This window comes from Prionailurus viverrinus, chromosome D1 (assembly GCF_022837055.1).
Source record: "Prionailurus viverrinus isolate Anna chromosome D1, UM_Priviv_1.0, whole genome shotgun sequence".
Taxonomy (NCBI): Eukaryota; Metazoa; Chordata; class Mammalia; order Carnivora; family Felidae; genus Prionailurus; species Prionailurus viverrinus.
Genome location: NC_062570.1, coordinates 56,105,269 through 56,119,904, shown reverse-complemented (window position 1 = coordinate 56,119,904; position 14,636 = coordinate 56,105,269).

Sequence of the window (14,636 nt, the reverse complement as noted above, 5' to 3'; positions counted from 1 at the left end):
TTCTTGCTGAACACGGTCCTACTCTCCCATCATCACCATCATGGCAGAGGCTCTGCCTGTCTTGTTCACCACTGGATTCCCAGGACCTAGAACAAGACAGGGGCTCCAAAATCAAGAACCACCTGCTTGGGTCAGGTCCTCCCACCCCCTATGCCGTCAGTACCTGAACTCACCTTCACTTCACAGAGTACATCTCTGCATGGAAAAAAAAAGAAAAAAGCCCATAAACAAAGTCAGACAAACGAAAAATGGAGGAAACATTTATACACAAGACAGACAAAATGCTAATTCCTTTAATATTTTTATCAGGCAGTAAGAAAAATACCTTTGTTCATATTCTTTATTCAATTGGAAAGAAATGAAATTTACAAAAAAGAAAAATAAACATTTTTATATCTGTGAAAAGATGCTTAACCTCACTTCAAATAAAAGAAAAATCAATTAAACAGGGAGCTGTGTCCCTCAGACTGGTTTAGACCAAATAGGATATATTTAGGAGAGATCTACTTGCAAGTGTTTGCAAGAATGGGTAAGGAGATTCATTCCGGTATTGTTTGGAGCTATAAAGGACCAGACAGTTAACGATTTTAGGCTTGAGACCCATAGGGGTTCACCGCTAAAAAAAAAAAAAAAAAAAAAAAAGAAGAAGAAAGAAAGAAAGAAAGAAAGAAAGAAAGAAAGAAAGAGGGCCAGATTTAGCCAGCAGGCCACAGCAACCAACCCGTGGTTCAGATGAACAAAAGACTAGGAAAGACTAGGAAAGATCTTTTTTTTTTTAATGTTTATTTATTTTTGAGAGAGTGTGAGTGGGGGAGGCACCGGGGGGGGGGGGCGGGGGTACAGAGGATCCCAAGTGGGTTCTGTGCTGATAACAGTGAGCCCGATGCAGGGCTCCAACTCATAAACCACGAGATCATGACCTGAGCTGAAGTCGGATGCTCAACCGACTAAGCCACCCAGGAGCCCTAAGACTAGGAAATCTCTTGATGCCAATACTAGAGGAATGCCTAATCACATATCACATATCCCTAGGATGGAATACACGTGCAGAAGAGACGTGCTTATCAGTTGCCTTCATGTGCATTTTGAAAAGAAAATACACATTTACATCCTGTGTTCCCTAGAATTCTCTGGGACGATACAGAAGAGCTACCCCGTGAAGAAAACTAGGTCTAAGGGAGCCAAGGCTGGAAAGACAATATTCACAGGATACCCCGCTGCTCTGTCTGAAATGCATTCATAAGTACATTTTAAATTAAAAAAAAAAAAAATTAACCCTCTAGTCCTCCAAATAAAAATGTTCCCTGAAACAAAGGGATTCGTGGTAAAGGAAGTTCGGTCCATGCAGGGTTAAGCAAAGTTAACGTGTCTTTGCTGCAGGATTTTGGGTATGTGGGGGTGTAGCCTTTAATATACCACTGTGCCTCGTGAATCCTGAGGAGGACACTGTATGTGGTACTTCCCACGCTTATTGCAGGACCACAGAGAACCTCTGGGGGCCAGTATTCCGTGGAATAGATGCTGAGAATCACCACCTCCAGCAGCAAGCACAGATGCCTTTACACTCACTATTCTCTGCCCCACGCCCCCACTCTGTGCCTCAGTCTTTCTTGAAGTACGTTCCTCAGGTCACTTATCTTGTGAGATGCTCCGTGGTCAAATATTCTTGGGAAACAGTGTTCTGCCTAAGTGGATGACAAGTTATTGCTCACACTTCTTACAGATTTTACTACTTCTCTGTCTTCACTCACACACCATCCCTTCCGTCTGGACTGCTCTTTATTTTAACCCATTTCTACCTGCCAAAGTTTAAGTCATCCGTCAAGGCTTGGGTCTTGTGTTTTCTGCACTATGATGAAGGCTTCTTGGATCCTGGCAAAATTCTACAGATGCCTGACAAGTGTCCCCAGACACTTACTGAAAGAAAGTAATTGCTGAGTGCAATAGAGGAATGACTGAGGGAAGGAAGAGGGAGGGATAGAGTGGAAAATTAAACTAAGAGGGGTGATTGTGCTCAGGTCAATAATGGGTGATGCAGTAGCTTGTTATACATGTGTCCACAATCCTATTCGTTATGGGTGGTGCAGGCAGAACTTCCACTCTGGAGGTCTGACTGCAGGTCCCAAAGCAGCCTGCTGGCCCGATCTTGGGCAGTCCCAGGGACAGGTGGAGAAGTCCCTCTCTCCTAAGCTCTCCCTCACGCTGGGCTGAGGGAGACACAGAATCCAAAGCAGGCTCCAGGCTCTGCTCGAACTCACGAGCCGGGAAACCATGACCTGGGCCGAAGTCAGACGCTTAACCAACTGAGCCACCCAGGCGCCCCTCCCCTGAATTGTTTTGACCAAAGAACCTTGTGGGGGTCTGCAGAAACTGAGCCACCCACACTCCCCACCCAGCCTCTACAGCTCACTGGACACCCCAACGCTGGCCTCTCTCAGAGAGGTGGTGTGAGGGTGGACCCGCACGGGGATCCAGAACAGAAAGAGGCCAACTGACTTGTTTATCCTGATAAGCAATTTCCTCTGGAACCTTCAGCAAATTGCCTACCCTCTTTGAACTTCATTTTCCCTAACTCTACAATGAGTGTGTCTACCTCACTGGTTTCTTAAGAGTATTAAGTTCAAGTAGATGAAAGTACCTGGCGTAGTAGGCACTTAGCAGTAGTTTCTTTCTCCCTTCTTCCCCAGTGCAGGTTCCGGGCTGCTAGAGAGACTATTGTTTAGTTTTCAATTGTGTGGTGCCAGGACACTGAATGGAGGAGGATAAATTGGGATGGATGGGAAGGCAGCTGTGGCCCAGTCTACACCAAATATAGGTATGCAAATTTCAAAGCATCCTCACCCCCAGGGAAGGCTTCTCCGAGCCTTTCCCTTTCAAGGCTTGCTTGTATCATTCTGCTTATAACTAGCTGGTATTCTCATCAGTCTCCCTCTCACCCCACTGACGCCGCACAGATGTGGGTCCCCCTCAGAGCAGATGCTCAAGATGACTCAGCTGTGTGCCCAACCCCCCAGGCTTGGCACAGAGTGGGTTCACCAGATGGAATAGTGGGAAAGGCTAGTCTCTGCTGCTGCCCCTGAAGGTCCCTTAGAGAACAGTTTTACGTACTGCCCAGAGGTGCCAAGCTCTTGGCCAGAGTGAGCAGGCACTGGGAGCCCAGGCAAGGAGAGGGGACGAGGTGACAAGAGGCAGGGATGGACAGAACTGGAGAAGGAACAGGCCACTTTGTGATCTGCCCTTGGGCATTCATTTACTAAACTCGATGAACAGATATTAAGTGCCTAGTGCTTCCCAGGCTCTTTGCACATCTGGCTTGGGGTACTGCGGTGTGTTGGTCAACAGTAGTGTGGACCTGGCTCTATATGCATTCTTGGGCAAGTTGCTCAATGTCTCTGAGCTTCGATGATACCATCAGTGATATGCACGTTATACTCTGTTTCACAATGTTGTTCTATGAATTACGTGAGTTTATTTATGTAAATTGCTTGACACAATTCTGCTACATTAACTGTTTGCTGATATAATTGTTAAGATAATCCTCACTCAATCCTGTATGGTCAGAGCTAGAGTTCAGGCAGATCTTGTAGCCAGGCCAGCAATCCAGTTCCTTCATCTCAGTGCTAAGAAAATGGGCCAGAGAAGACACAGGCAGAGCAGGAACAGATCCCTGGCCAAGGGACTTTGCAGGACTTTCTTTCCATCTAAGCTGTTGTTTTTCCCTGAGTTTAGAGCCTGCAGAACAGGCGTGTATGCTGATTCGCCAAGTACTCCTCCGGGGAAAGTGGTATGTGGAGCCGGGGCGCAGTTTGCACATAACTATGCAATAAAGGCAACTTCCTGGAGTCACAGCTGAGGATGTACTTAAGGTGCCGTCCATTGCTGGGCCTGCAACGTGCTGCTCCGAGCACCTCCTCTCTCTTGTTGTTCCTTCTGAGTTACAGCCCGACCCAGGAGAGTTCACTGCGTCACCCCAGGACATCATTCTCTTACTGGCTTTTGAGGCAGTAATAATGACACAAATGTCTTTGTAAAATTTTCCACTGTTTCCAGTGTGCTATCATCTTCTTGATTTCATTTGATCTCCATCACATTAAAATTTTTTTTTAATTAAGCTTATTTTGAGACAGAGAGAGAGAGAGAGAGAGAGAGAGACAGAGTGCGAGTGGGGGGAGGGGCAGAGAGAGCGGGAGACCCAGAATCCAAAGCAGGCTCCAGGCTCTGAGTTGTCAAAGCAGAGACGGATGCAGTGCTCGAACCCACAAGCTGTGAGATCATGATCTGAGCCAAAGTCAGATGCTTAACCAACTGAGCCACCCAGGCGCCCCTCCATCACATTTTTTTTTAACAGATGGAGAAACTGGGGCACAAAGAGTTAACTCACTTATTTGAGGTCCTAGTTCTGGTCACCAAATATATTCACAAAGTCTAGTGCTTATTCAACTCCTTAACATCTGACACTTACTGGGTGCTTCCTGAAAGCCAGTTTCCACTCGAAATTCTCTACCTAAATTAAGTCCTAGTAAACCTCACAACCACCCCATGTGGCAGAAACCATTACTATTCTCCCCCAGAGGACGCAGGTCAGGTAACTGACCCAAGGATACACAGCTGGCAGGTGGCAGAGCCAGGGTTCAAATCCAGATAGCTGGGCTCCACAGTCAATATTCCTAATCTCTGTGTCAGGATTTCATACTCTCATGCCATGGACATGCCCAGAAAGTCCTTTGTTCTGGGGGGGCGGGGGGTTGTCCTACGCATTGATGGATGTTCATCTGCACACTAGATGCCAGTAGCTCCCTCTCCACACCAGCTGTGACAACCAAAAATGCCTAACATTGCCCAACGTCACTTGATGGTTAAAATCTCCCCTGGCTGAGAACCACTGCTCTGTTATACTATCCTAAAATGACAATATATAGGTTTGTGGGGTTTTCTTAACTATGGCAACCCCTAATTTTAGACAAAATATGTTCTACAGATCTCTTTCCAAAATGAATCAACATTCGGATTCAAATAACCTTAACTGCTCATCTCCTATGCCCAGGCAATTTATAGACCATTTAAAAAATGAATTGATGCTTAGGGAAATCAAGCGACTTGCCCGGAATGATAAAGTTAGTATGTGGCAGAACAGGAACACGAATATTGGTCTCAAGGTCCACATGATGAACTTTTTTTGGTAGTATTTATTCTGAAGTGACATATTTAGTATTTTCTCAATTCTAAGATACACTTTTTCTCCACAACTTAATGGTTTTGAAACCGAGATGCAACTTAAAACCAATGTGTGTTTACAGTGGAGACACTTTTTTATTCCCCTAAAAGCTGCTATTTAATTGAAAGTGTGTCTCATAACTAATAGCCTCTCAGAACTGAGAGCTGAAGGCTGGAGCTGTGAGCGTGGGAGGCGCTGATGGAGTCAGATGGGAAGGGAAGAGACAGAGCAGTGGTCCTCCCTGTCTGGAAGGACTCCTGGGCTGCTGCCCCAGCTGTCTGCCTGAACTCTGCATCTTTCCCTGCTGACCCCTGTTCCGCCCTTGGGACCTACCCATACCACACTGCTCCAAGAAGTCTCTGCAGGTCCTTTGGCGTGAAGCTCATCCTTTCTTAATTTCATCTGGAAGCATTTTTGCATCAGAGCATTTCAGTAACATGATCGCATATGTAACTGACTAAATACTTCGTCCTTAATCATGGAGATATTCGCATCCCGCTTCACAGATGAGAAGACTGAGGCCCAGGGAGGGGCAGCAACCTGCCTAACCTCTTTCTTAAGGGCACAGAAGAGAAGTGGGTCTGCAGGGCCTTCACGTTATCAATACCTCCTGCTTGTTCTGGGGCAGTTAACCATAACCAGCACTCAGGTGAGCCAAGTCTTCCCTTGGACAAAGTAGCATTCCAAGCTGTGGTAAGGGTTGCCCACGACTGCGCAATAAAAAGAGTGACATCTGAAGTCAGTGAGGTAAAGTGGTTACCGCCCCCAAGCAGCAGCACTGGCTGGCTGTCCTCACACCAAACCTCTGCTCTGTACTGCTGGTCTGGCCAGCTCTGCCCCTGCTCTCATTCGGGTGCTTCCAGGTCCCAGCCAGGCCCGCCTTCACTCTCACCAGCAGGAAAGGGATAGCAGTCTCGTCCAGGCCTCCCCAGAGGAATGGGTACCCACATCCCTGCTCTCACTGATGTCACAGAGGTTGTGGTCTGGCCCCTCTGGCATAGCCCACCAATGCTCTAACTTTTCTAGAGCTGGACTCAGATCCCTCATCTAACACAGGGATGTGCACAGAACCTTCCCCAAACACCAGACTCCGAATCACAGGGCCACAGAGCTAGAGGAGACATGAGTTGAGTCCCAGTGGTGCTGTATTTTGGCCAGTCGGCTAGGGATGACACCACCAATCTCACAGGTTGTGGGAAGACTGAAAGGACAGATCTGCAAAGACCCTGGGGGCACTCTCACGTACTGTGGGCGGGGGAGGCAGTTTGAGGCTAGCTGCATAGTGTTTTGCAAAGACACAGGCTCTGGCTTTAGACAGACACGGACCATGTGACTGCAGGCAAACAGTTTCCTTGATTCAGTTCTCTCATGGGGATAATTTATCAGCCTCATCAAAATGTGAGTCTTAAATGAGATTATGTACATAATGTATCTCACACAGTGCCTGGCATACAGGAGGCACCCAATAAATATTAAGTTCCTTCTTAAGTATAAGTGTCATTATATGAAGCATAGCAGAAACCATTACTTTAATTTTATTATTTAAGCATACTGATAATCTCCTACTACAGGTAGAGACTTTAACCTCAAATGAGCACTGAGATTGCTAATGATTTTAAAGCACCAGCAGCCCCCTTTGTGTTTAGTCATCTATTACCCAGGGAGACTGCAAAGCTGGAAAAGGAATCGCAGCCCAGAGGAAAATGCCACTACAAAACAGAGGCAATTTAAAAGTGCACATCTCTCCCTCCCTACCGTTCTAGGTCTGCTCCCCTTCTCTATAAGACGGCTGGAGCCAAGACACAAACAGGTACTAAAGAGGGCAATGAAAATTATATGGGTTGTGGTTTGAGAAGGGAAGGAAGAGAAGAAAAAACAAGGCAGAAATTACTTGACTTGGAAAGGAAGGGGTAAGACGGGTGATAAATAAGAGGGTATTATATGGCAGAGGAGGGTGGTGAGTCACATGCCAAGGTCATTATTGTGGCAGGGCCTGGGGGGAACCAAAGGGATCACGTCTCAAGACTTGGAACACTTTGGAAGAAAGACTATACAAATCACAGATGTTATTAATTATGATTAACAGTGACCAATGTGGGGTTTGCTTTTTAGTTCAACTGTGCTCTCGCATTTTCTAAACATGCCCAGAAACTGCAGGCCGAACTCTGCCATATTCATCTGTGCACCTATGAAGGACTCTACTCCTGTGGCAATTCACACAGGAAAGAGGCCCAGGCTCTTAGCATCTCTTGGAGTATGCCCTGACCAGGGGATGACGGCTAATCCTAAACAGGAATTTCAAAGGTTTTCAGAGACTGGACAGCTCCATATGCCTTTCCATCCTCAGCTCCAGCTGCTTTCCTCCGCTCAGCCCTCCAGCCACTCTTAATTTCCCACTGATACTAGAACACATCATCTGGCCATTCACTCAACAAATACAAAGCACCTATTGCATGCCACGCACCGTTTAGGGCACTGGGACACAACTGCGGTGAACACGACAAGGTCTCAGCCCTCAGAGAGTCTTACACACTAGAATGCAAGACTGATCATTTCTAGTAAAGGGAGACTAGTTTTGAAAGGGGAGGCAGAGAAAACTTCTCTGTAGAGATAATATTTAAGCAAAGATCAAAATGATACAAAAGCGAACTAGAAGCTAACTGGGTTAAACAGCCTTCACAGCATAGCAAGTATAAAGGTCTTGAACGAGCTTCTCTGAATGGGCTTGGTGAGTGGGAGAAACCAAAACGAAACTATACTAGTCGGCAGCGTGAACAAGAACCAGAGTAGGAGATGCCAGAGGTTGGCAGAGGACCAGATCACGTACATCCAGTCCCAGTTGGAGCTTGGATTCTGGTCTAAGACCACTGGAAGGCCCTGAGAAGAGGAGGTCCAGGATCACTCTGGCTAGTAGCTGTAACACAAACTTGGAGGGAGAGAGAGAGAGAGAGAGAGAGAGAGAGAGAGAGAGAGAGAGCGAGCGAGAGAGCTGATGGTGGTTTGAACTACAGTGGCAACAGCAGAGGTGGTTAAGAAGTAACTGGGGGCAAAAGGTGAGGGTGCACTATAGTGGCGCTTGAGCTGGACCTTAAGAATCAGCAGCCTAACAACTTGCCCCCAGTGTCAGTATCTTATCTTTGTAGCAAAAATGCCTGGCACAATGCCTGGCATGATGTGTGTTAAAAGCAACTGGAAAAGTAGTAACAAACCCTCTGCAAGAAAAATGTTTTCACGTAAGTGCTTTTGAAATTCAAATGTTCTTTTCCAGAATGCTACTTAATCTTTTCTGAGATAGGAAAAACATACACATTATAGAAAATTTGGACAACAGTAGATGCCAAAGAAAAATTCGTAATTCCTCATACGCCCACCACCAAGAGTTAATCGTTAGTATTTTGACGTACTTTTCTCCAAGTCTTTTCACATATTTTCACACATTTTTTAAAAGGTGGATACTTCTACTCTGAGGAGCAACCCAGTCTACCAGAATCAGCTGGTGTTTAATCCCACTCCACCACTGAATGGCCTTGGACAAGTCACTTTGGCACCCATGAAATGAGGACAGCAACACCTACTGCATCAGATTATGGTGAGGCTAAATGTATGATGCATACAAAGTACCTAAGATGATATTTGGTACAGAGTAAGTGCTCAATACATAGTAGCTGCTCTCATTAAAACGAAGCCCAAATCCCACAAAATGCAATCATAAGGAAAGCTTTCAACTTTTTTTTTTTTTTTTTTTTTTAGGAAAAAGGCTTTGTAAACCCATACTCCAACCACATGTACTCTTCTAAAGAAAAATAATCACACCAAGAATAGGAATTTGCCAAATAAGATGTAAGCAATACCAAATATTTTTTAAATCAAAATTTTATAGTAACACAAACTAACCCCAGATCCTGGCCTGCTTAATAAATCTCCTATAAAGCTGACATACTTATGGGATTACTGTTTACATTAGTAACAGCTTAAAGGGTGGACACTGCTCACCTGCCAAGAAATGATTCTCTCAGGCTCTCCATCTTATGTCTGTGTGGCATGGCAGAGCACAACACTGTAGGAACACTTCTGTTCTCCCTTGGCTTCTGCCACCACTGAGGGCATCATCCAGAGCAAGATGCCCTGTCCAGTCCTGTGTAAAATAAGAGTTTGTCTGTATAGTTTCCCAAACTCCTTCCGGCTCTAAAACTCTACTGCCATGTAGATTTTAACAGTTTAACATGTGTGATACTGGTTTGAGGAAGAAGTACTGTCTTCATCAGATATCTTGAAAGCCTGAAATAGGATACTGAATATCACAATGATTATCTACTGTTTTTTGAGGGGAAATGAAGAACCTAACAGTTGACCTCTGAACAGCACAGGTTTGAACACAGGTCCACTTACAAGTGGATTATCTTCAATAAGTATATTGGGAAATTTTTTTGGAGGTTTGAGGCAATTTGAAAAAATTCATTGATGAACTGCATAGCCTAGAAATACCAAAAAGATAAGATAAAGTTAGGTATTATTGTAAGAATAAAGTACATAACAACATATAACATACAAAATATGTGTTAATCAACTATGTTATCAGTAAGGCTTCCGGTCGATAGGAGGCTACTGGTTAAGTTTTTGAAGAGCCTAAAGTTATACACAATTTTCAGCTGTGCAGGGGAGCCAGTGCCCCTAATCCCTGAGTTGTTCAAGGGTCAACTGTATAGATATATTTCTAATACTAAGATAACAAGTCACATTTCCCTGAGAAGCGAGGGACTAATCTAAAAACATTTAGAGTCATGTAGTCCCATGTACACACAATTTTCAAAGGTGGGTCTACTCTTAACAAATGTCAATTTCTCAGCGGCTCCAAACCTATTCCAACTGGATTTACTGGCAATTGTTGGTGAAGCTGGCTTAGTTTTATATACCATTATCAATCCAAGGAGGCAATATGTGGGAAAACAAACATTGCTGTGTTTATAGGTTGCTGCAAAGGCTGTTCCCTACTGTCTTCTCTTAGCCTCAAACAGGGAGACATGTAGAAATCACACAGGTTCTCACAGGGCTTACATTTAATAGAAGAGCCAGGCAAGCCTGGGAGCACATGTAAGGGTCACTTGACTCAGATTTCAGGGACCAGAAGCCTCCAGAAAAGTGTCATCTAAGCTGAGGTCTGAAGAGCGAACAGCAAGGGTGTGAGGGTGATGACCAGAGACGAGAACAGGTCTCACACCTTGCACTCCAAGTGTACCTGGGGCATCACCTCCTCCAGTCGGCTCCACTCACACCGTGGATTTTCCTCTAGCTAGAGTGACCGTAAGTCCTGGTTTGCTCTGGAGAGTCCCGGTTTATCTGGCACAACTATTAAAAGTGCCTCCTTATACTCTCAAAAGTGCTCTGGATGGGATGATCAATTATACCAATACCCTACCTTTAGCCTAGTTCCTGGCAGATCCTGACTTGCAGGTCTGGCTTCCCCAGGTGACTCAGCTGACCGAAGTATGGGATCAATCTTATTTACCTTTGCATCCAAGGCATGGGCTCCACTTCATTCATCTTTGTATCCATGACACCTAGCCTCATGCCTGGGGCTAAAAAGATTGACCACTACAGGCATTCAAGACAGAATTTGAAAATTAACATGAAAAGCAAACTATAAGAGACAACAAATTAGATTTGTAAATCTTTACATCACGCTGAAATCCTCGTTCAAATGTTCACTAGCCACGTAACCTTCTAATCCTTAGGTTTTCACCTGAAAAAAAGGGGGGATAATATTACCTTTTTCACAGGTTGGGTAAGTTTAAAGTGCTTCAGCACAGCACTGGCATAGGACGAACAGTTAGCAGCAGCTGCCACAGACAAGGACTACTGATCCTCCTGTGGCCACAACCGTTTTGCCATAAGAAAATCAAACCAACACCTAATGACCAACCAGTAGGGGCTCAGGAAGTGTGCACTAAATGAATGCTTGGTCTCATGCTAGGTGCTGGCTGCAGACCAGATTCTTGGATTACAAAATGCATTAATCAAAATTACAATTTATAAGTCACAGGATTTGAGTCCCCTCAGTCCAGTTTAAATAACAATTATAAAAAGCCCACCTCACATCCGGAAGAAAAATAGAACACAGCAGCACTATCTGGCCATATCTTAGATAATAACAGCACTTAAAACCTCATCCTTGTTACAACTGCCCTCTCTTAAAAATTATTCTTCTATAAGCATGCCAACTTAGATATCTGGGTCCATCTCTACCTTTTTGAACTGTCAGCCTCCCAAGTTTTATGTGATTAATGTATATGCAGAAAACTAGAAAGGCTTCAAATTGAGTCAATAGTCGTTTTCTTGATCCCCCCACCCCCATTACAATATCCTCTTTGCAATAGATCCTTGTTGAACATTTGGAATGAATTAAGACTTTAAATTTCCAGATGTTTAAACTACTACTGTAAATTCAAACTCATTAAAAAGGGCAGATTTACTACCTCTACTTAGTTTTGAAGTCTGTTGTTCACCCTGTCCAAATAATTTACGAAACCAAATACAGTGGCAGGTAGTGTATTCTATTTATATAGTATTCATGGTGAGAAATAAAGGGCATTTAAAAAAGTCTGGAAACTAACTGCCATTTTAACCAACCTATAGATCACACTTATTGTTGTTTCTAAGCCAGTAATTGTTTCCTGAAACCGATCTAGTAGAGATTTTTATGCTAATCTGTACTAAAAATTACTTTGCTTTTTCTGGCCACAAAAAGCTGGCTACAGAGGAGCATTTGATTACAGCAAGAAGACAGCTGCACCCACTCTTGTGAAATAAATGGACCTGGATCTACAGTCCTTTGTGGTAGTGTCTTGGCAGCCAAACAAAGGTGGCAGCATTTCTACACCCAGTTTGTGAAGTCTCAGAAGTTTCAGGCTTTTTTTTTTTTTTTTTTTTTTTTTTTTTTTTTTTGCAAAGAACCCATGTTGACTATAATGAGCACATTCTAGAGATGCTGTGCTGAAAGCTGGCAATGGATAAAGCAGGAACATAAAAGAAGCCTATTCCTAAGGCAAATATTTCTTTTATAAACCATAAGAATGAAGTGGCTTTCATAATCAATTTTAAGATTGAAGGATTGAAATATCTGGCTATGGCAACTTATTAGCTATATAATTTGGGGCAATTCATTTACCTCTGTGAGCTTGACTGCTCAACCGAAAAATGGGGATAATAAGTTGCTTTTTTCGGAGAACTTGAATGATATAGTCACAGTGCTCTGTAAGCTCTAAGGTATCATATAAATATTAATAAACACTGCAAGTACAACTTTCCTGCTTTATGAATCACTCACTTTCAATAGCACTTAAAAAGTAGCTGTCCCTAAAATTATACAAAACTAGATCCAATTAAGTCACTGCAGAGGGACTGGCCTCAAGAAGGGTCTCTTTCAACACAATTACTATTTATCTCAGGGTTTTTGTTAAGAATTAAATAAAAATGACACAAAATTACTAATAAAGTGTTTGCTCTCATTTTTCAGGTAACACATCCTAGTTAGGCTTCAACTATGTTAACTTTTTTTCTTTCCCAAAAATGTGAGTGGACATGTCAAAAGCAAAAATTCTTCCAGTTAGATTAGCTGAATCTTAAATCTAAATCTATTTTCTGGCATATTTTGCCAACTGTTTGAATACAGCATTTTTTAAAAAACTGCACATGCTTTTATAGATGGCCTGTCTTCTTTACTTTTAATTTTAATAAATTCGATTCACTTAACTCTCTAAAGTGTGTTTATGTATAGTTACAAATAAGTACAACTGTACTTCTCTGTAACTTGTACTTGCAACTCAAGACTGCAAGTGCCAGTGAGTGAGAAAGCGCAGCCCTTAAGCCTGGCACACAGTCGGCATTCATCTGATTATTTGTGGAATATTCATATTAATTCATAAGTGGTCACAACACCCACAACTTTCTATCTAATCTTGCGAAAACGACAATCCCAGTTTTATGTGACCCAATGACTCCATCTATCTTCAAAGACCCAGAGTTTGTAAAAATGCATTTAATAAATTAGGGTTTGGGGGCTTTCACTACACTCCCAAATTAATTTAGAGAATATACAGATTATAAAAACAAATGATGGGCACCTTAAAAGCTTGACCAATGCTTGTTGCATGGCTGTTTTGCATACATGATTATGGCAGACTGCAAACAGGGCTGCATTTTGCAGCTTGTCTTTTCAGGATGAGGAGCCGATTTCCTCACGCCTTGAATCTGGGCCAGCCTCATGACCTCCTGTGACCAAAAGAATGTGGTGAAAGTGATGTTCTGTGAGTTCTTGAGCTCAGGCTTTGAAGCTCCTGCCTTTGCCTCCTTGGTACTGAGACCACTATGCCCTAAGCCCAAGGTAAAAGACCATATGGAGAGGCCCAGCTGTTCCACCCAGCCCCCAGCCAATCTGCCAGCAGAATGCACAGTACCCACATGACACTAGCAAAAGAACCACTCAACCAAGCCACAAAACTGAGAAACGAGATGAACTGGTTTTTTTAAGCTGCTAAGTTTTGGGATGTTGCCAAGCAGCCACAGGTAACTGATGATAAATTATCTACCCTTCATGGCATAACTATAAATAAGTGTGGTTTTTATTTTTATTATTTTTTTAAGTTTTTATTTAAGTAAATCTCTATACCCAATACCCAAAGTGGGGCTTGAACTCACAACCCCAAGATCAAGAGTTGCGTGCTCTTTCGACTGAGCCAGCCAAGCACCCCGCGAATGTGGTTTTTATAGTTGAGGAAACATACCCAGGTTAAAAAATCTACCAAGGTCACACCACTCTGAAATATCCTAAGTACTAGAATCAGGTATTAGAAGGCCGGCTCTGTTTCCTTCATTGTCATCCTGCCATCATGAACCTGATCAATTCTTTCTACCAAAGACAGAGGCACCTCTTAGAGCTCTGACTATAAGATAAACTCTGTTATCTTTTTTATAACCTGCACGAGTAATGTGTCCTGCTTTGACACATCCACCAGCCTTGTGCACGACAGGCAAATGCACTTCCAGCTATCATTAAGACCTGCACTCTGCAAACGCACCCCGTTCCATTTTCTGAAACTCAAATATAACACTAAGGATCCCAACATAATCCAATGACATCTCTGCAATTATATTCACGTGTTTACATTTTAGCCATCAACAATTACACAAACCCTGAAAATTTGTAACAGGGTCATACAGCATATAATATTAAAAAACATCAGTTAGATGAAGCTTATTATTTAGTTATTAAAGAACCTTTTATATACCCCACGTAGTAAGCCATATACCACCCCCCCCCAAAAAAAACAAACCAAAAACCTACATTCTTCAATTGTGAAGGAGATATTTTTGAAAAAACAATTTACCACAAGAATCTGTTTTGTCCCCACCAAAAATAATGTGC